The sequence below is a fragment of the Ambystoma mexicanum genome, chromosome 1p, assembly GCF_040938575.1.
Source record: "Ambystoma mexicanum isolate Mex_15411 chromosome 1p, UKY_AmexF1_1, whole genome shotgun sequence".
Taxonomy (NCBI): Eukaryota; Metazoa; Chordata; class Amphibia; order Caudata; family Ambystomatidae; genus Ambystoma; species Ambystoma mexicanum.
Window position 1 is genome coordinate 1,274,604,101 of NC_090921.1, and position 15,658 is coordinate 1,274,619,758.

The window sequence follows — 15,658 nt, forward strand, 5'->3', positions numbered from 1 at the left end:
AGCACCCCAGTCGGTCACGGAGGTGAAAAGCATTATGGGAATGGCGACATACTGTGCGCGTTTCATTCCAGACCTTGCCAACATTGCAAGCCCACTCCGAGAGCTGACCAAGAAGGACCAAAAATGGGAGTGGACAGCGACCCACCAACAAGCATTCCAGCAAATTAAGGACACACTGTCTGCATCAACAACCATGGCATTTTTCAACGTAGAAAGGCACACTGAACTCCTCGTTGATGCCAGCCCGGTCGGCCTAGGGGGGGGTACTGACCCAAACAGACAACGAAGGAAATGTGTTCCCCATTGCATTCGCCAGCCGAGCACTCACCAATCCCGAAAAGAACTATGCGCACATAGAGAAAGAAGCCCTGGCTATACTATGGGGATGCCGTCATTTCAAAGTACACCTGCTAGGTAAGCAGGCGAAGGTCTTCTCGGATCACAAGCCCCTGATCCCGATATTCCGAGGATCTGTTCCTCACCCACCAGCACGCATTGAGAAATGGATGCTGCAGCTGCAGCCCTATAACATAGAAGTAGACTATCTTCCAGGGACAGATAACCCAGCTGATTACTTGTCCCGTCACCCGAGGCCTGCCACGGAAGGAGAGCAACGCCATGCAAAGGAAACCAATGAACATGTATGTCACGTGATTGCATGCGCCTGACCAAGAGCGTTAACACTACAAGAAGTAGCGTGTGAGACGGAAGCAGACTCCATCCTACAACACACCACTGCTGCCATCCAGTCAGGTAACTGGAAGAACTACCTCATGTCCATAGCCCAACGCACCACCTCAGCTCAGGCAAAACTCTGAGCACTATTTGGAATCCGACATGAACTCTCCGTCGCCCCCGAGGGAGTACTCCTAAAAGGCCACCGCATTGTGCTACCGGCGTCGCTTGAGGAGAGAGCCCTCCGGCCTCCGGCTGGCCCACAGCGGACACCAGGACATCGTCAAAACAACGGCATACCTTAAGTCCAGAATGTGGATGCCCAACATACAACAAAGAGTAGTTGAACTGGTGGAATCCTGCGCAGCCTGCCAAGCCACCAGGAGACCCGAAAACCCGGAGCCTCTCAGCAGCGCTCCGAGAAGCACCAAGCGGTGGGACGCAGTTAGCATGGATCATTGTACAATCGCCGGCGAAGGATACTTACTCGTGGTGATTGACGAGTTCAGCAGGTATCCGGAAGTAGAACACGTGGCGTCCACTAACACCGAGACCACCATCCTCACACTAGAAAAGATCTTTGCGACCCAAGGAATCCCGAGGAAGGTGAAGAGCGACAACGGCCCATCATTCACCAGCCAAGAACTGCGCGAATTCTTTAAGGACATCAACGTGAAGCACCAGAAAATCACCCCAAGATGGCCCCAAGCGAATGGCGACGTAGAAAGATTCATGGGGTCGCTCAATAAGGTCATTCGAATCGCATGGTTGAAGGCCGTATATCGATCCCTAAGAACGCACAGGCAAACCCCACACTCATCCACCGGCATCAGCCCTGCGGCCCTCATGTTCGGAGTACCCATACAGGCAGAACTTCCCATACACCCTCAGTGGGTAGCTCCCAAACCGGACATCCCAGCCATAGATGCCATGCGAACGAGGCGGAACTAACAAGAAAGCATCGCCAGGCGAGCCAGCCACAGAGAGCTAACACCGGGCGATACAGTTATTGTCAAAAACAGAGCAACGCCCAAAACGATGTCCCTCAATTTTGAGCTCCAACCATGGACAGTCAGCACAGCGAACCACAACATGGTCACTGCTACCCGAGGGGGTGAGACCGTGACAAGAAACGTGTCACACTTCCGAAGAGTACCATCCGAACTATGGGAAGAGCACTCAGGGTCCCCGAGAAGAGAAACGAGGGTGCAACACACGCCCCGAGACCAGGCGTCGCCCAGAGCCCCGTCCACGCCAGGAGTCCCCGAAACACCACACCAGCACGACGACCAGACTGAACTTGTGAGCCCAAGAGCAGACGCGCCGGGAGAGGCAGCACCCGATACCTGTTGAGAGAAAAGCCCAGACCGTCATCCCGTCTCCAAGGATACGTAGTGGACGGACTGTACCTACAGAAAACCCACTGAGATGAACTCCAATGAAACAAGCCATCTGGTTGTGTTAATGTCCAGTTATTATTGTTGATGTTAGATAATAGTGCAAACACCTCCAAGTAGGGGAGGAATGTGGTGTCACGTGCCCAGTTAGTTCCGGGTCACGTGACACGGCAGAAATAAAGGTATCACCGGAACTGGCGTTAGAACGCCAGTCCGGGTTTATGCATCCAACCCAGTGGTCGTGTCCTTTCTCTGCCCGCGACCCTGCTGCGCTGCACACTGCTCGTGGCCCATCAAGGCCCATCCTAACGGTCGAGCTGCCAGTGGTGCAGCCGCCCGACATCACAGGTCTCATACACGCAGAGCCGGGTGGAGTCCAAATCGGGAGACGCTGTGCCCGATTTACAAAAGCGTTCTTCAATGGCGCAATCCCATTGGAGCGTTTGCCCTGTACGTTTAAGAATCGACGTGTAACAGGACATTGCATAGTCAGACGTTCTTAAACGTACTTTGCTGGCGCGCTTCAGGCCGACACTTCCAAGGGCTCCCGCAGATGAAGCTTGTAACGCGAGTGCTGCGAACCATGCATTTCAAGCCCCAGAAACTAAAACTATATAGAAGGGAGTCTGTTGCTGCGTTATAAGAGGGCTGACTGGCAGTATGGGACTACCTCCCCACCCCCAGGCTTCGAGGCCCCTTTCACATGACAAAGTTGAAAAGCCTTGAAGATGTCCCTGCAGATCACTAAACAAACACACCCATCATGCACACTCACTCACATCCACCACGAGACCACATTTCCGGACTTGTGCAAGTCACGTGTCGCACTGTGATGCCGTATCGAAAAATAATTCAAGAACATTTGTGAAACTGATTTTTAAGAACCTGTTTTATTTGAAAAAATAAATATCTCAGCCAATCGGAAATGCGGTTTGTGCAAAGAACGTGCCTTGCAACTCCTGATTCGTGGAAGTGTTTTGCAATGGCGCAATGCCACAGGAAAATGTTCTGTGAATCAGGAGGGTTTATAGCCGTTGCAGGATTGGCACCCAGAGCCCTGCAACTGGCACGGAGACAGGAACACGTAGGCTATATGCATGACGACGGCATTCCACTGCATCGAGTCACTCTGACTGTACTTCATTTCTTTTGTACACTCATCTGTGAAATGTTTGAAGGCGCATGAAACTGGTCACACGTACGGGGCCACAGAGGGGAGAGGCAATCCACGCATAGGACACACCGTGCCACGCAATTCCCTCCACAAGACTCCGGGGGAGAGGGCCGTCTGCCTTCTCATGTCCATTACAGCATTAGGGGGGGGGGTGTTTACAATTATCAGCAGTCTGCCCCTTGCTATATCGATTCGTTTTGTCAATAGGTGTAAACAGACCTCGGAAATACTGGCGGACCCGGGCCACTGTGTTATTTGTGTGCCTATTAGCAAATCGAAAATGCGGTCTGTCATGTTCGTTCGTGCATGGCAGATTTCATTCACAAGGTTTTCTACAGAAACCGCCCGTTTTTTACAAGTACAAAAACTTACAGATTCTAGAGGAATCTAAAGTATCTCGGCCCGCATCGAAATTGGATACGGGCTGAGAAGCTGTCAGCTTTGTGACGCGAGAGGAGTTCAGTTTAGGATGGCAGAATTGGTCATTTCTATCTGTGCCTAGGATCCAAGTGGGCATTGCAGGGAATGAGTGCTCTGCTTGCACTTTTGTGGAATAAGTTCCCTCCCATGCCATATTGAGACATAGGGCCTCATTACGACTTTGGAGGCAGCCATGCCCTTAATAAGGGCATGGCTGCCTCCAAAACCGTGTCCGGGTTCCCTGAATGGGGAATTACCGGGCCATTCCGAGTTTGGAGGGCCCAGTAATTCCTCCCTCAGGTAACCCGGGCCGGACCTTCCCCATTCCCATTTGAGCCCCCCAGATTACGACCGGCCCGTTGTTAGCTCCCTGGTCCCCTCGCGGGACCCGGTAAGGACGTCTGGTAAAATCAGACGTCCACATCGGGTCCCGCGAAAGAAACTCGTAATGAGGCGGAATGGGTTTAACGGGTCCGCCACCATTAGCGGCACCCGTTAACCCATTCCGCAATACTCATAATGAGGCCCATAGTGTAAGAACACTGCAACTATCACTTACAGCGTGCACACTTTTCGTTACACTCCTTTTCAGAAAAAGTGTAAAAGCGTCTATCGGTTAACAATTAGGCATTTACAATAGATTCCAATGAAATCTGCCTCCTTTTGTCAGGTGGAAGAAAACAGGCGGTTTCTGTTGGTTTACTGCCAGCACGCCTGGCAAGTAAAACAGATGAGTTTGGCAGGCCAGAGTGCAAAATCTGCAAGACTTGTTAAGTACGTATAGCTTCAGAAAGCCACCTGCCAAATCAATGAAAAACCTGCGGCTCGGAACCATACCGTCATTTTTCTCAATCAGGGAGAGCTACAAAACATCCCTGTGTCACAAATCCTTCAAAATCACACAATGCGGAAAAAAGGATGCCTTTCGTGCATATTGTGCTCCTCACAGGTTTCTGTAAAATGTATCTATGGGCTCAACAAACATTCTAGATGAGCAGCGTCACCCAACATTTTTTAGCATTGCATATTTTTTATAAATTTCTATAATTGTTAACAATGACTTTCTATTGTCTGTTAGTCCTTTTGGTGTAAAGGTGGCTAAGGGCATGTTCTAGTCTGTATATAGGAGGGCTATTTATACAATGGGGTTCCCCAACAGATTTACAAAATACAAGTCTCCCTTCCTCCTAATAGTTTCTAGGCCAAGATATGTGCAAAGTGCCGCTTAAGAAGGCATTCCAAGGCTAATGTCCCCTGAGGTGGAAGCAGCAGCGAGGAGCCCTGTAGGTGGGGAGCATGTTGAGAGCTGCAGGTGGACATGCGCCTAGAGGAGAAGGCCTAGACAACATACCAGGGCCAATAGGAAGGATTGCTTTAAAAGGATCCAGCGCCACCGTGCGTGACTGATGATGTCAGGGGGTATGGTGAGGGGTGCAAAGTTACATATTTATCTTTATCAAGGATGCTTTTATTTGTGGGGGTATGGAAAAATATATTGCTGGGCATGGCTGAATCCCCAACCTGCTCCCCTCCTTTCCATGCACATGACTCAGATCAGGCAAAGGAGATTCAAACCAGTAGATATCATTTATAGGAACGTGTTGGGGGCAGCTTTTGGGTATTATTTCCTTGTTCCTAAGTTCCCTGGTCCAGCTAGGGGCATCCTTGCTCAGATGGCATGAAGTCCAATTTAAGAACGTCTGATTATGCAATGTCCGGTTACACGTCGATTCTTAAGTCTCCTGGGAGTTTTGACTCCACACTAAAGAAAACTACAAATCCCCTCTTCTATGGAATTTCCACTCAGGAGGGTCTACAACCACGTTTTAGACTATGGTATTTGACCCAAGTTCGTTCTCAGTAGAGAGGCTCCCACGCTCCTTTGTAATTCTATACGAACAGGACTTGCCTGTTTCAGGGTAATGTGAACCCATTGCAGTGGGCTCACTTAATCAGAACAGCTTGGATTCACCTGTAACCTCTTTGGCTCAACGACTAGAATTCCCCTCTTGCCAGGAGTAACTGATTTCAGACATGTGTACATCGTCCTTGGTCAGCAATCCTCTGGATTAGAGTGCTAATATGCATTGGAGCCATGGTTTCAGCCTGCGTTGCTCCAGCTCGTGGGTCATGGTATGGCAGCTTTTTCCAGCTAGGTTTCAAGACCTGTGAGAGTTAGCATCAAGAGTTGTACATGAAACTCTCAGAGGTGATCCCATGTACCAATAAAACCCAATGGTTTATGTAAGGTTACCCAATGAGGCCATGCCAGTGGGGTCATCAACGGCATTTTGGGTGACTTTAATTGAATAAAATGGATTAAAGTAAAAGTGGAGTATTGAAATAGGAGTCCAAACGGTCACATTAAGTCAACTGGAAATCTGACTGATGATGACAGTAATGGTTCGGGATTCGGCTGCTAATTGGAATTGACTGGACTCCCTCACCCCCCCCCCTTCTCCTGGCACAGGAGAAGACCCAACCTCCTCTCCCTCTCTCATCTCTGATTGCCTAACTGCCATTCAATATTGGTGTTCCGCCAATGATCTTTGTCTGAATGCCAGCAAGACAGAGATCCTCCTCATCGGCACACCTTCACCATTCTTTCCCCTCACTCTCTGGCCGGCCTCCCTTGGACCTCCTCCTACCCCCACCTGCGAGGCTAAGAACCTCGGGGTCATCTTTGACTCCACCCTTTCCTTCTCCGCCGCCCACAACTCTGAGGTCTCTAAAAAGTCAAATTTCTGACTGCACCTCCTCAGAGGTACTCTGCCTTTCCTCTCCTTCACCCAGAAGCTCATGGTATCCCAAGCTCTGGTTCATCAGCTTGGACTATTGTAACAGCCTCTTTCTAAATCTACCTGCCTCTACTCGCCGCCCTCTGCAACTAATCCAGAACAGGACTGCGAGACTTGTCCTTGGCCTCAAGCCCTGGGATCTACTTCTCCAGCTCTGAAATCTCTCCATTGGCTCCCAGTGGATGCAAGGATTAAATTCAAAACCCTCTGCATTGTCCACAAGGCTTTCTGGGGCCTGGGTCCAAAATACCTTCAGCTATCCCTCCGCAAATATCTCCCCTCTCGATCTCTTCGCTCCTCTACCTCCAACTCCCTCAGGGTCAGTTGTTTTTCAAAGAAAGAAGCTGCGGGTAGATATCTGTCTTTGGCTGGGGCCTCCCTCTGGAATAGCCTCCCTGCCACTCTAAAACTTGAGGAGAACCATCTCCGGTTCCGGAAGCACCTCAAGTCTGCCCTCTTTTCTTCTGCCTTCGATCCCCCTCTCCCCTGCTGATCTGTTCTCTCTTGGCACTGTGCACCTGGCCACCCTCTGTCCTTCGGGCCCAGATACCTGCTCACCCTGCCACCCTCCCGCACTGCCGCCGGGCCACCCCTTGCACTGGTGTCTGTATCTGTACCCATACAGCTCCCCCCTTTTTCTTCCTGCACTTATCAGACCTACCCTGTCTGCTGCCTTAAACCTAGCACTTGCAAATTGCTAGCTGCACTACCACTGTTTGTTGCCTTTATTATTTATTTATTGTTATTTATCTGTTTCTCCTCTGCTTCGCACTTTCCACTTCTCCCTCCCTCCATGCACTTTTCCCCTCCCCCTCTCCCATGCACTTGTGTATTCTCAATGTCACTGGGCTTAGTAAGATCGCTGTTTTGTTCTCCCCTGTTCCCCTCCCTTGTCTTGTCGCGCTCTGAAACGCTTGTGTACGAGCGCAATAGAAATAAAATATCAATCAATCAATGACACGAGTGAAGGAAGGATTGCTATCAGCTGTCAGGTGGAGTTTATAACATAAAAGAACAGACACTCAGGCACTAACTACAGTACACATGTTTACCTGCCAGGCGATACATTTCTTTTTCATCCTTGGCGAAATTTGGAAGTGAGGTGGAAAATGGTCCTTTTTCTGCTCAATGGTCACGTTTCAGTCCAGTGCTTCAGTACAGCAACAGGCAGATACAGCTTCGGCGGTTGGGGAGGAGGATCCCCTCGAATTTGAGGAGTGCAGTGATCAGCCCCAGCTCATAGCGCAAGTTATTGGGACATGCTTGGGGACATTCACAGGAACATGGCCCACATTAGGACCTTCGCAAGGCAGATCTTAATATGGACTGTGTTTCTCTGAGGACGGACACTCATCTGAAAACCAGGACTGCGGCCCCTATGCTAAGAGGGGGGCATTGCTTGGAGTCCATTGTAATGACCAAGTTAGGCCAGAGACTAAGTCTTAGCACAGACAGCCAGCAGACAAACCCACTTACTCAAGCCAAGTAAGACACTGTGTTGCCATCCTCAGCCCCAGACCATGAAGAAACGCAGGCATTTTTTTGTACATTTAATAATGGTCCATCTATGCCTGCATCCCCGTCAATTAAGCAAGAACCCCAGAGGTGGGGTGGGGGGCATTACTGTCTGGTCATGGCCCTGTTTTACGGGCCCCATTGAATTGAGGGCCTTAATGCAGGCTCATGTGCCATTACCAGGCAGTAATGCCCCCACCCACCAAAAGGGTTGATTTATGGGGCGTAAATAGCTTTGTTTTTGTTAAGTTGTAAAACGATATGGTGGCAATTTAAAGCTGAAAAATACAAATCGAAATGGCCCCAAATAAATAAATGCAGAAAATAAATGCCTAGGTTCCTTGTTTTCTCGCACCACAACCCACCCCCATTGCCTTAACATCCCATTCCACATATTTTTACCCCTACCCTACTTACCTCATATGTGACAACATGTACAGCACTCTGTTGCTTCCCAGTTAAGCTTGCGCTATAAAAAACTAAATAAAAACAAAAAAATACTCTTACTCACTCCTCTATTTCTATGCCTACCAATGCCGAACGAGGAAGGAGGCATTGCCGAAGGAAAGTGAGTAAATTAAGTAGCTGGGGGCTGCGAAACTGAGAAAAGTAAATGGGGAATGTGGGGATGAGGGGCGAAGGATATCTGTAGTGGGGACCAAAAGAAAAGTGTGCTGGGGGACAAAGGCAAAGATCAGTCTTCAACTCATGAAGGGGTTCGATGTTCAGGTAACACCATTAGGTAAGCCCACATTCTGAGCTCCCCGACTGGCTAGCGGCCACCAGAAGACCCCCAGGCGCTAATTTCTTTGGTTCCCAATATCCCAGTGGTGCTAATTTAATGCTGTTTGGTGTTGGTTGATCCCTTTTTGCTTTTAGTACTTCATTCTAAAAACATAATTGTTGCAGTTCAAATGATCTTGCCTTGACTATCTATCTAGAATATAAGAATTTGCAAAAATGCAGGAGCCCCTCGACTGAGAACAAACACGGCCAAATAACCTGTTCTATGGAATGGCTCCTACTCAGGTAGGTTCTGGGGCACATTTTGGCGATCTTGGGGTTTGACCCTAAATTACCACCAGTAAAACATATGTTGACCCCTTGCTAACTGTGCTTAGAAAGGCTCGGGTTCACCTCACTGAAGTGGCCCAAGAAGGTAGAAACATGTATCTGGGGTTGCTGATGGTACTCTTGTTCTGAGGACTGTCCTTGTGGGTGCAAGCAGATTGATATGCACATGATTATGTCTCCTCTGACCCAAAAACGACCTTTAATATCAGCAATGTTTTGAATTTTGTTGTTCCGACAATAACACAGCATCACTGCCTAATGAATTAGACGCAGTGTGCTTGGTCTGTTACCAAAGACGGAAACCTTGGAGACTTTTAAGGAGCCATTGTTCCCCTTTGAATGTGACACTACATGCTTGGTTTTTGGCAAAAACGTCTACTGTGGGGCACAGCTGTGTCCTTTCCTGCCGGCCCTCCAATGTCAGGACTGAAAATCCCCTCCTTTAGTCACATAGGTGCTTTTAGGGGTGCAAGACTGTCACACTCCTCTGTTCAGCAAATATGAAGATGGTTGCAACCAGGGCTTTAAGTGGATTAACAAATTGAGGGGGGGGCTCATTTTGGGGCGTGGCTTGAATGATGGGCACGGCCTGAACAATACACAAAACATAGTAAGGTAAGCAAACAAATATATACATGTATGTGAGCATTTATATATTTGTATGCGTAACTTACCATGGGTTGTGTACTTTTCAAGCCATCTTTTATAAACATAGAAATGTGAAACATATTTCTATATTCATAAAAGATGGCTTGCAAAGTACACAAACCCTACTAAGGTGCGCACATAACATAGCAACTTGCAACGATCCTTATAGGAGACCCGTACGCTTGTTGGGGGGTCTACAGAGACGTACACTAGTCCTTATCAGCATGCGCAGACCCTCAAATGGTCCCTAGAGGGAATACACAGACAGTCACACTAAGGCTCGTTTCCTCCCCAATATAGCTGAACCAAATATCACAAAGATCCTGAGCAGACCTCTCACAGCAGCACCTGACCTCTTCTGAGACACTTACGGACACAATTGGGCACCTCTGCAGTGACTACGCCTGACTAAGCCCATTTTAGCCACTGTGAACTTAACAGGCCCTTACCAAGTGCTGCCGGGAGTCTCATCCAGGCCCCTTTCTGATCTCTTTATTACAGTTAATTATACATGTTTTTTTGTGTTCACTCACAACAATTATAATTTCTGTAAAAGGAATGTTTTCCTTGTTTCCTTGTGTCAGAATATTTTCCTATATAATGTGGTTCAGGGTGCCACCTGTTTCTAATTTCCAACCAAAAATGTGTTTTTAGATGATGCATTTAGGTACCAAGGCTTAACTCTTCAATATGACCTGTATTGCCCTTTTCAGGGGGGAATACAGGACGGACCGTCTGCCCTACAGGCACCCATGGTGCGTTCAAGTCAGAGGTGACACCTGTCCCTGGAGACTTCTGCTGTACTCGGGCCAGAGAAACACTTGCAGGTCCCCCCTGTTTCTGAGCCGGAAGGACGCTTAGTGGCGGGGAAATGGAACAGCTCCCCATTGAAAGGGCCCATGCGTGTTTCAAGTCTTGAGACACCCCATGGGAATAAAGGTTCTTTTCAGGCGTGAGGGGGCACCTGCTTCTTATCGCTCAGGAGTTTGGAAAAAGTTGTATTCTGCTGTAGAGAATACCTGTTTCATGGGGATATTCAGGTCTGGAGAGAGCTGAAAAGCTGCCCCTAGGAGAGCATGGAAGGCAATAGTCATGTAGGACATTGTTAGGATGTGTCCTGCACAAAACGTCTACGATCAACCTTCAAAAGAAAGCCAGTCCAGCAACATGAACGTAGACTAAAATGGCTGCCAAAAGAAAGCAATGCCCGCACAAAAACCACCATCAAGACAGGCACCTCCAGGACATAAGAATAACGAGATAACCTCAGATTTCACAGGACCGCAGCACTGCTTGAGAGGGGCCCGGTGATACTGCGCCCCCTCAGAGGGAAGTGCAATGAGTTCGATATCAGGAGCTCAGAGCTGCCTGAGGCTGCCCCCCCCTCTCCTCCGCCCTGCCCACCTGTAACTATAGAAGGCAGTGAGTTATAAATTACACAAAGATACCAGAAACTGAAACAACTTGTTTTCCCTAGAAATATGAGTCCTGTAAACGTACAGGCTTCAAAAGTGCGGCTGCAGTTCCTTTGGGCCATGACGCTTCCTGGTTCCCCTGGCAGGCAGGGACATGCTGGTGCGATCCTGCGCAAGGTGTCAGGTAGTTGCAAGTGTGATCACTTGGCACGTCAATACTCAAAACTTTCCTGGACGGGTCACTTTCAGATAAGTTTCCACCGATTCATTTGCTGCCAAATACTCGATGTACAACTAGGCCTCTGGTGGGAGGAAGTAGGCTGACAATCTAACCCAATGGTCCTGGGGGTATCGGTTGCTGGCAGTCAGAGATCTACCTTGCTACAAAGGTTTGACCGGTTCCGAGACTCGATCCACAGTCTGATGTCCACAGCATTGTGTTCCGAAGCTTCCATACCGTCCTCTTAACAAGAAGCGGGCCTCCATCATGCTCGATTTAATGAACACCAAGTATCCAAAGCCATTCACCTTGCCCAGAAAATAGAGAAACATTGAAACCCACGTCTGCTGCCTCCAGAAGTGTCCCAATGTACATTATGAAGTGGCTGGCAGTGTAGGTTCAGAAGTCTGACATCGCTCCTCTGTTGGCCTTCATGCTGGATCCCCCAAGTCGGCCTGTGGTGGCCAGAGCACACTCAGGGGGTGAAACCCCATCGCTACAGAGTTCCGGGGTTCTCTTGGTGTACTGTAGGCCATGGCATAGGCAGTTGGGGGCAGCGTCGTCCATATTCTTTGAGTATTCCCCATATTATGAAGTCCAAATCCAGCTTGGGAGAGGTTATCTGCAAGGAGGCATGGAAGGAGGCCATGGTTAATTTGGAATATTCAGTTAAGACAATAACCACAAGCTGTTGTGCTGTGCCCAAAACTTTGCAAGATCCCCAGATACGCAGCATAGTGTCATAAAAACAGAAGGATATGTGAACAAGGCGCCCAGAGGAATACTGAACAGGCACAGTACTTTCTCCTCCCAAGCACGGAATAAACAATGGTACAATCTGTGCCAGCCTCACATAGAACAACGCATAGCACACGAATCAGCAGTGCACGTTTTAACTCACACTCAGAAGAAGCAGTGTCAGGTCAACACACCTATATTGCATTGGTAGAGAACAGCAGCACAGGTTCAGGCTGCCCCCACATGCTGATGACAGGCACAGAACAGCAAGCAGCCATATCAGCATCCCCAGGCGACAGAACAGGTGCTGCTCAACTAGCAGCAGCGCGTGCTCTCGCCTCTCACCCACACACAAAACCCAGGCACAGAAGCAGCACCAACTTGTTTCCAAATGCCCATCACTATCCAATAGAGAGAGACAGAGAGAGGACTTCAGTTCCGAGTTATTCTTTGCTTAATGGGAGGTCGAGCCCCAAAGAGTGCAACAGCGATACCCCCACCAGCGCTTATGGCTAACGAGGTCAGTCATTTCCTAGGGTCGCTTCAGGACCAGTAATTGGGGTTTCCAGTCTGTTTAAGAAGCCCCCCGCCCCTTCCTAGCCCGCCATGGTGGAGAATGGCTGCCTATGCAAAGAGAGTCAATCAATGAGCTGCAAAGCACATATGAAGTGCTTGGCCCTCGTCTACTGCACCAACCAGGTGCATGAAGCATCATTAGCGGCTCAGTGAGAGGTGCACTGGCATTGCTCTGGACAAGCCTCCAAATGATTGTTTTTCATACCCGCAGTCATTAGAAAAATGGGAAAACATGTGCAAAGTGGGAATGGTCCAACCCCAATGGGGTCCATTCCAATGTGGAAGTCCACATTCCCTCACTAAGACACCACATGCAATCGTAGACTTGTTTAGCCCCAATGGACATCATCAGTGAGGTGTAGTTTGGGACACTAGGCACAGCATGCCTGGGACCCACACTGGGCATACCGGTCCCACTTAGGGTGACCTATGCAAAACAGAACAGTGCGGGGTGAAGTTTTTGAATCAATCATAACCACTTATCAGCTAAACCGTTGTTATTTCAGCCTGCTGTACCCCTACAGAAGGGGGAAATCCATATGGAAAGCAGGCTTATTCTAAAAGGCTCAGTCCAACCCAAACTCCTATGGAATTGCAGAGTAGGCTCTCTTAAAATATGGATACGTTACTCTAAGTGAGACTGGTAATACCAGGCATGGGTACCAAACTCATACGTTTCAACTCACACTCTTCTGGTGGATATCACCCAGGAGTCAGTTCATACACACAACAGGACTCATACCTCTCCCACAAATTTCAATGGGCTCACGCACGCTAAAAGCAAAATTAGCTCATTTCACTTTCCCCGGAGACTCAAAAGGTTGAGAGGTATGCAAGCTCACTTTGCCTAAAGTCAAAGCTACACCTCGCTCAATTCACCTCAACTAAGCCTGATTTGCAAATGCAGGGCTCACAAAATGTACTAGGTCACTTGCATTGATGAGGAGATTTTATGAAGAGCAAATATCATTTGTATGGTACTCAACCTTGCTTGTGGGTATGGGGAACAACTTTTATTTGACATTTACTGCAAACAAACTTTGTTAGAAGTAAAAAGAAAATAAAAGTTTCACTGTGCATGACTGGCCTTTGCGTGGAAGAGTTGCAGCAAATATATAATGCGCTTCTGACTACCTGCACCCTTTTACAGAAAGCACAGGTACATATTTTGACCTCCATCACCATGGGGCGAGTGCATTTCTCTTAAGTTGAGTATGTAAAGTAAGGAACTCACCCTGCCGATCTAGTGGGATACTTCAGAATTCGAGTGTCCTTATATGGTTTTGTCTCTTCAATAAGGACACATGATGCTGAAAACAATGGATTGGATGCTTCCCCAATCGTGTTTACGATTGGTTTATTTATTCTGTAAACAAATGTGGCAGGATCTTCTAAAAGAAACAGCCCCCATGGATCTGGAGAAAACTTGTGATGTACAGGAATTTCAAAGACACAAAGGCACTTAGCGGGGGACTAATCTATATTACATCGGTGCGCCAGTTATAATAAGCAACGTGTAATAAAATGCTTGCATTGCTCTTGCTGGTGCCTTCCTCGTAGTATCTGCAGTCAGATTCTATCAAAACAATTCACTTGATTGATCGAAATTAAGATCAGATAAGCAGGAGCTAAAAGCAGCTCCTGGGTATGCAGCATTAACTAGAAGCTACCACTGGGGAACGAGGAGCTAATATATAGCGGTCTGAAAATCTAACTTCCACATAAGATGCAAACGTATCATTTTGTCCATTAATTATGATCCCTTGTGCATCTGTTTGGTGAGAGTGAAGCAAGGGCTAACTTTACACACACACATAAATTGCTGTTACAGAGGCAGATGTAGAGGGACCTGCTCCAGTGATCAATATGCGCTGATCACATGGGTCTTCTCCATTGTTGACTATGGGCTGGTCTAGAGTAGCCCGTCACTGTAATATTTGGGGGGGACTTATCTGCCAAAAAGCAATGCAGTGCTTGTAGCTGGAGGAGGCAGAAGACCAGGCATGACTTAGCAGGGTGCCAGGCAATATTTTTATTGTGGTCTGTGCACACAGAATATCTATGGCCGCTACCCTCTCTCTCCCTTGTATCTCTGCTTCCCTCACTATGGCCTATCTCCTATGATCCGTTAAGTGCTGCATTGCTTCCCAAAGCTAGGTTCGCCCTAGATAAATACCCTAAAGGAAGAGTCTTACCCGACAGCTCTCCAGGTTGGACTGTCACTCCCATGATCCCTAGACATCGGCTATCCTGGCCAGGGCTAATGGGAGCTGTAGTTAAAAACATCTGGAGAGACACAGGGTAAATATCCTTGAAAGGCAATGCTGCTACTGATGGCTGAGAAGGCAGAGAAGAGGCGGAAGGTAAAGCGGTCACTGTGGTGTAGATATCAAAGGGGACGGCCATGCTGTCAATGCCATCTCGGGATCAAAGGGGAAGTACTGGCTGTCACCCAGGACTGAGAATGCAGAGCGAAGGTAATGTAGGCAGGCTTTGTGGGTTTTGGATGCACGGAACCACCAGACACTGCTATTACTGTGGTGGGAGGGGGCAGATGTGTGTTAAAATTGTTACTGGGTGCAAACGAAGTTGGGTGACCAGGGGATGACACCATTGGTGTGTGAAATCTGTGTGGACAAGGCAATGCTAGCTGAGCAAGAAAGGGCCCTGTCAATGCTCGCAATATGGTCTGAAGAGCAAGAGGAGCAAACCATGTGGAGGTGAGGCCCCCCCCCCACCAAGTGTAGGGGCTGCAGGGTGGCCGGGACGGGAGGCACCAGGAAGACTGGGGAAAAGGGCAGATATGCTTCAGGTATGGGCAAACACTTACCCTAGAAAAACAGATTCACATTTGTTAGTGGAAGGTTTCACTGAGGGGTTTTTCATTCCAGTAAAGGGGCTGGTACCACCAGATTTACCAAGAAACCAAGCTTCACATAGCTGTCTACAACGTTTGCTCCCATGTGGGCATTGTGCCCAAAAAAGAGGCAGGGAAGTGCAGAATGATT

The 15,658-nt window shown here is 48.4% G+C and overlaps 1 long non-coding RNA gene across 1 annotated transcript in view; it reads right to left on the reverse strand.

Moving 5' to 3' along the window:
- Positions 1-2,943: 2,943 nt before the first annotated feature.
- Positions 2,944-15,658, reverse strand: part of LOC138452857 (uncharacterized) — a 91,749-nt gene continuing 79,034 nt past the window's right edge. Inside the window, exon 3 of the long non-coding RNA XR_011260321.1 lies at positions 2,944-11,958. This is a non-coding gene — a long non-coding RNA (uncharacterized lncRNA). The remainder of the gene's footprint in view (positions 11,959-15,658) is intronic.